Here is a 6,000-nt window from a genome sequence, read left to right as displayed (position 1 = left end):
ACTCAGAAATCCCCCTGCCTCTGCCTCCCAAGTGCTGGGATTAAAGTGTGTGCCACCATTGCCCGGCATGTTGTCTCTTTATACTGTTTGTTTGTTTGTTTTGTTTTGCTTTGCTTTGCTATGTAGAGGTCTTTTAACTTTATACAATACCATCTGTCAACTCTTGCTATTATTTCTTGAGCTATTGGTATTCTTGGAAATTCTTTGCTTGACTTTGTCTTGAAGTGTTTTCCTCTGATACTCTTAAAGTTTTAGGTCTTGATGTCTTTAATCTATTCTGTTGTGTTTTCAGACTGAGAGGTACAGACCTAGCTTCATTCCTTTACATGTGACTATCTATCCAGTTTTCCCAGTATGTCTTGTTCTTTGTCCACGATTAGGTTGCTTTAGTTACTTGAACTTATTCTAGGCCCTTTAGGATCTTATACTGTGCAATTTATCTGGTTTTATTCCAGTGCCATGCTACTTTTATTAGTATGGCTCTTAGTGTAGTTTAAAATCAGATATTGTAGTATCTCCAGAATTGTTTTTTGTTCTTAGGATTATTATACCCATTCAGAGTCTTTTGTGCTTCCATATAAACTTTAGGGATTTTTTTTTTTTTTAACCATAGTCCTGAGCAGGTAGTCCTGAGTCGTGTGAGAGAGCTGCCTGAGCAAGCCACAGAGAACCAGCCAGTAAGCAGTGTTCTTCTGTGCCTTCTGCTTCAGTTCCTGCCTGTAGGTTCCTGTCTTGAGTTCTTGCCCTGGCCTCAAAGCATGGACTTAAAACTGTAAGCTGAAATGAGTACTTTATCACAGCAGTGGAAAGCAACCCAGAGCAGTTTCTCAGTTACAGTACTGGGGTCACAGATGAGTTGACGGTGTAACGTCCCCTCTGTTTTATGAGATGTTATGGGGAGCACTGGGAATAGCTCATCTTTACAGCTCTGGTAGAACTCAGCACCAACTCTGTACAGTCCTGGACCCTTTCTACTTGGGAGATTCAGTCTTGTTGCCTATTGTAGATCTGTTTCAGTTGTTTATAACCACAGGTTTCATATTGGTGGGTGATACATGTGCAGAAATGTTGCCATTTCATCTACATTTTCTAATTTATGGGATTATGGTTCTCAAAGCATTCCTTGATTATCCCCTATATATCAATAATATTTATTGTTCTGCCTGTCCTTTTCATCATGAATTTTGTTAGTTGCGATTCTCTCTGTTTGCTAGTTTGTTCAGGATTTGTTAATCACGTTTATCTTTTCAAAGAACCATTGTTTGTTTCACTGAATTCATTGTATTGCTCTTTCAGTCTCCATGTCATTGATTTCTGCCTTGATTTTTTTCTTATTTCTTTGCATAGTTTGGGTTTTGTGTTAGTAGTTTGGGATTTGACTTTTTGTTGTGTTTCTAAGACCAGGAAGTTTGTTAGTTGATTAGAAATGTCTGATCTGTTGATGTTGGGCCTCAAGCCTCTGCACACCCCTGTTATATCTCATCCCAAAAGTTGTGGTAAGTTGTTTTCATTTTTATTCCATTCTAGAAAGTTTATAATTTCTTCCATTATTTTTTCAATGACTCAGCAACCATTTCATAATATATTGTACTATATTCATGTGTTCGTAGAGTTTCTCTTGCTGTTCTAATTTTCTTCCATTCCTGATGGTATATAGGAAATCATTTCAATTCCGATTTATGTTTTCAGACTTTCACAGACAGTACTCTAGTTTTTTTTAAAAAAGATTTATTTATTTATCATATGTATATGAGTACACTGTAGCTGTCTTCAGACACATCAGAAAAGGACATCAGATCCCATTACAGATGGTTGTGAGCCACCATGTGGTTGCTGGGAATTAAACTCAGGACCTCTGGAAGAGCAGTCAGAGCTCTTAACCACTCAGACATCTACCCCCACCCCCCAGTACTCCAGTTAGTACCCATCTGATGCCCTTTTACAGTACAGTAAACAAACGATATTTTTCCTGTTCTGCTCTAAAGAATGAACTTGTTTCCTGTCTCTCATGCCTTCCCTGCTACTGTGGTAGCCACCCAGTTCTCTATAAGCAATACTGTTAATGAGAGACTGAAAACTGAAAAAGGGTCCTCATGAGGAAATTGTCAAAAGCTTAGTTCAAAACTCCCAAACTAGCTAGGCAAGGAGGTGCACACCTCAGCACTTAGGAGGCTCAGTAAAAGGATTAGGAGTTCAAAGTCAGCCTGAGGTATGTGAGATTCTATCTCAAATAGCAAACATAGACTTTCCCTATGGCCCAGACTGCAGTCTCTTCTGGAGATAGTTCTGTGGTCTGCGGAGTAGAATGTTTGTCCCAAAGCCTTTGGGAGTATTCTATTGACATCTGTTAAACCCATTTGCTTTATCAAGCACTTTGTTTCAAGTTTTTTTCTCAATGTTTGTCTGGAAAATTGATCTTCTGATGAATCAGTTATTTAAGCCGCTCACTATTATTTTATCTAGACATATCTGTCTCTTTGTGTCCAGTAGTTAAGCATACCAATATTTGATTCATATACATTTATCATTGCCATATGCTATTGATGGATTCTTTCCTTTATTGAATGTACTGGCCTTTATCCTTCTACTTCGTTTTGCTTGAAATCTACTTTGTCAAGTATAATAATGGCTACTCTTGCCTACTTCCTGTACCTGTTTACTTGACATATATAGGTTTTCATTGTTTGAATTTTCTGTCTCAGACAAATATCACCTGGTTTTCTCATATGTGGATCCTAATTCTTAGTATTTGTGTGTATGTAAATAAGCACAAAAGTTCTGCTAAATCTATCCTTCTTGTTTGGTAACTTTTCATTCACTAATTTTATTTCTTTATATTGTGGCTATGTCTTCATTGATCTTGCAGATTTCCCACTTTGGTGTTTTTACTTCAAGTTTTCTACTTCATTTTGAAATTTGAAATTAAGCTTTAAGTTTCTGGTCCTCTTCTCCTTTGCTCTGCCATTCTGTACTCTATACCTGATTCGGCTTCTCACCATGTCGTCTCATAAGACTTTCAGAATCAAGCGATTCCTGACCAAGAAACAAAAGTAAAATTGTCCTATTCTACAGTGGATTAAAAAAAAACAAACTGGTAACAAACTTAGGTCCAGCTCCAAGAGAAGGCAGTGGGGAGAAGGAAGCTGAGTCTGAAAGGATTCACACAATGGCAAGACTGAGGGTTTAAACTGCATCATGGTCATCAGTCAGTCCTCCCAGATGGAATTCAACATTCTTAACCTGGAGACTTGCTCATTATCTAAATTGGGGGTGTGGTTTGTCCAGTAATAAAATGTAGAACCTTAAGTTTCTAGAATTTTTTTATGCTGTCCAACTCTATACTTGAACACTCCCATCGCTTTTCAATTAATGTATCCTGTATTTTTTCTATACCATCAAAGTCATCATCTGAGAGCTCTGTTTCAAGTTGTTATGTCCTTCTAAATGGACACAAGTTCCATTGTTAGAGCTCTCCGTGAGAAATAGCATTGAGGTATCCTCCTTTCTGATCCTGAGAACTCCTAAACAAGATAGCATGCCAAGATAGCAGCATGCTCTGCTCTGGCACTTCTCATCCCATCAGGTGAGACAGTATTAGTGAGGTTCATCTGTCATCCCTAGACTGCAAGCAGCAAGCAGGGTGAGTATTCTCTCTGTATGAATGTCCAGGATCAGTTCAGTTCAGCCAACCACTCCTGTTCCTGGCAATCACATGATGCCACTCCAGGCTCCCCTGAGACTCAGATATTCTCAGAACCCACGTCTCATGCCTACAGTAGGACATTGTCAAGAGTTCAGAACAGTACGCGGCATAGAAGTGGTCAGTAAGGCCATCACCACCATTAAGCTCAATGCACTATTCCAGTTTTCTTAATGGTCATCTTCCTCTAAGAGCCAGAGAGAATATCCACAGAACAATCAGAATATGATAGTCAAACTGGCCCTTTCCGAGTATTTTGTATTAATCACTGTTTTAAAAAGTCTGTCTCTTCAGTTGTAGCTCGTCCTCCAATGCCACATCCATTGAACAGGACTTTTTAAAATGGCACATTGGTGTTCTGTGTCCCATGAAAAGGAATCAGGGCACTGCAGGCTTCAGAAAAGAGAAACATAGAGCCTATCCCAGTGCGTCCTGTTCTTCTGGTACCTCGTGACACAATCCACAAGCTGTCAGCTTTTAGTACAATTCGGTCAACAAACCCATGCACACAGCACTGTCCTCCCTCAAGCACACGCCTTGGGCACAATCCCCAGCATGGAGGATGGACAGGTCCATGCACAGGGCACTGTCCTGCCTCAGGCACACGCCTTGGACACAGGGTGGATGGACAGGTCCGTGCACAGGCACTGTCCACCTTCAAGCACACGCCTTGGCAGCACTCTCTCTTCTGTTTAAGGCTTTTTCTGAAATCTGGAAGTTAGCATTAGGGTATGTTTAAAGGTGTTTACACCTTTGAAGACAACAGACAACCAACGAGGAAAGAGATTCACAGAGTGAGCAGCCCAGGCCTCCTGTCCATGGGCAATTCTACACAGTCCTAGAAGAGGCACTGTTGAGAGTCCTGCTCATTCACAGAGGCAACCAACTCCGCTAACCTCCACACACCCCTTCCCCCATTTCCTCCTTCCAGTCTCCCAATTGTGATCTTTTTTGATTACCTTAAAATAAAATTTCTGCCCACAACTCGTTCCTGAATAATCACTTTAGACAATGATGAGAAAGCGATGGGAATAGGGCACAGAGCCCAGCTGAATGGGGTTAGTGTCCTTATAGAAAAGATCCACAGGAGAAGCCTTGTCCTTCCACCATGTGCTGCTGGAGTAGAAAGACAGTCACAAGGAAGGAGATGGTACCAGTCACCTAATCTGTGCGTGTCTGGATCTTAGGCTTCTCAGCTCTTCCGAACTTTGAGAAATAAGTGTCTAATGTGTGTAGGCCACCTAGTGGATGTTATTTGTATTGCAGTGGCCCAGATAGACAAGAAGACAGGTAAGGTGTTGGTTGTAATTAAGCTTCCAGTTTCCTCAGATCATCCTTAAAGACACCTGTGTGTTCCTTGCAGATGTGAGCCTGCTCTTGCCAGCGGTAGAGGGGAAACAAAGCCAGCACTGCCACAGGCATCCTGAGGGACGTATCTCTTACTAACTTCCACTCAGGTGAGGTCAGATGATTGCATCACAGAGAAGAAATGTAACATGAGTCAGAGTAAGGCAAAGTTAGGGAGTTTTATGAAGTAGAAATAAGGAATGGTATATGGTGCAGATATAAGAACGGGCATTTGTCTCCCAAGGCAAAAGTAATGGGAGCCTAGAAAGGGGTGGGAGAGCCTGAAAGAAAAAAAAAAAAAAAGACATCTGTGTAGACCTCTCAAAAGGGAGTCGTGCTTACGTGTCTACAGTGTGTGTGTGTGTGTGTAAACATTAAGTTGAAAATTTAAAGTTCAACAATGAAGTAAAAATGTGTGATCTAGTTTACTTTAAGAGTTTAATGAAATTACAAGGTGATTTTTATGAGGTATATTGCTTAGATTTGGGGGCAGAAAGGGTGCTAATGTAGTTAAAGTCCAGGTCACAGATGGACTGGCTTGAAGTCAGCATAGTGCATTTATTTTATTGTTGATGCCCATGTGTGAGATGTCTACAGGAAAATGAACATCACACCTGCAGGTGATCCTGGTTTTACCAGTTGTGTTGAACCTTCTTGTGTTCAGCAGGAAACACAAGCGAGATGCTAGGGTAAGAGGCTTCCTTGACTTCTCATGCCTTAACCTCTCCTTTCTATTCTGTCTCATTCCTACTCTCTGATCAGCCAGTGTTAGAGTTCCCTCTGTTCTATAGGCCCAATAGAATATGGCCAGAGAATACTAGCCCAAACTGGGAAAATATGAAAAGTTATGTAAATTTCGCTTGTCACCTGAAATTAGTATGTATTTGCTATATGACGTACCACTTGTTAAGTCTATTAATTGGTAAGGATAAGTATATATCTCAGAGATAAAG

General features: G+C 40.5%; 1 pseudogene; it reads left to right on the top strand.

Annotated features, from left to right (window-relative positions):
- The window catches only part of LOC110286020, a 41,777-nt pseudogene that overhangs the window by 11,513 nt on the left and 24,264 nt on the right, over nt 1–6,000 (top strand).

The sequence above is a fragment of the Mus caroli genome, chromosome 19 (genome assembly GCF_900094665.2).
Source record: "Mus caroli chromosome 19, CAROLI_EIJ_v1.1, whole genome shotgun sequence".
Taxonomy (NCBI): Eukaryota; Metazoa; Chordata; class Mammalia; order Rodentia; family Muridae; genus Mus; species Mus caroli.
The sequence above is the reverse complement of the archived record's forward strand: the minus strand, read 5'-3'. Positions and strand labels throughout refer to the sequence as shown.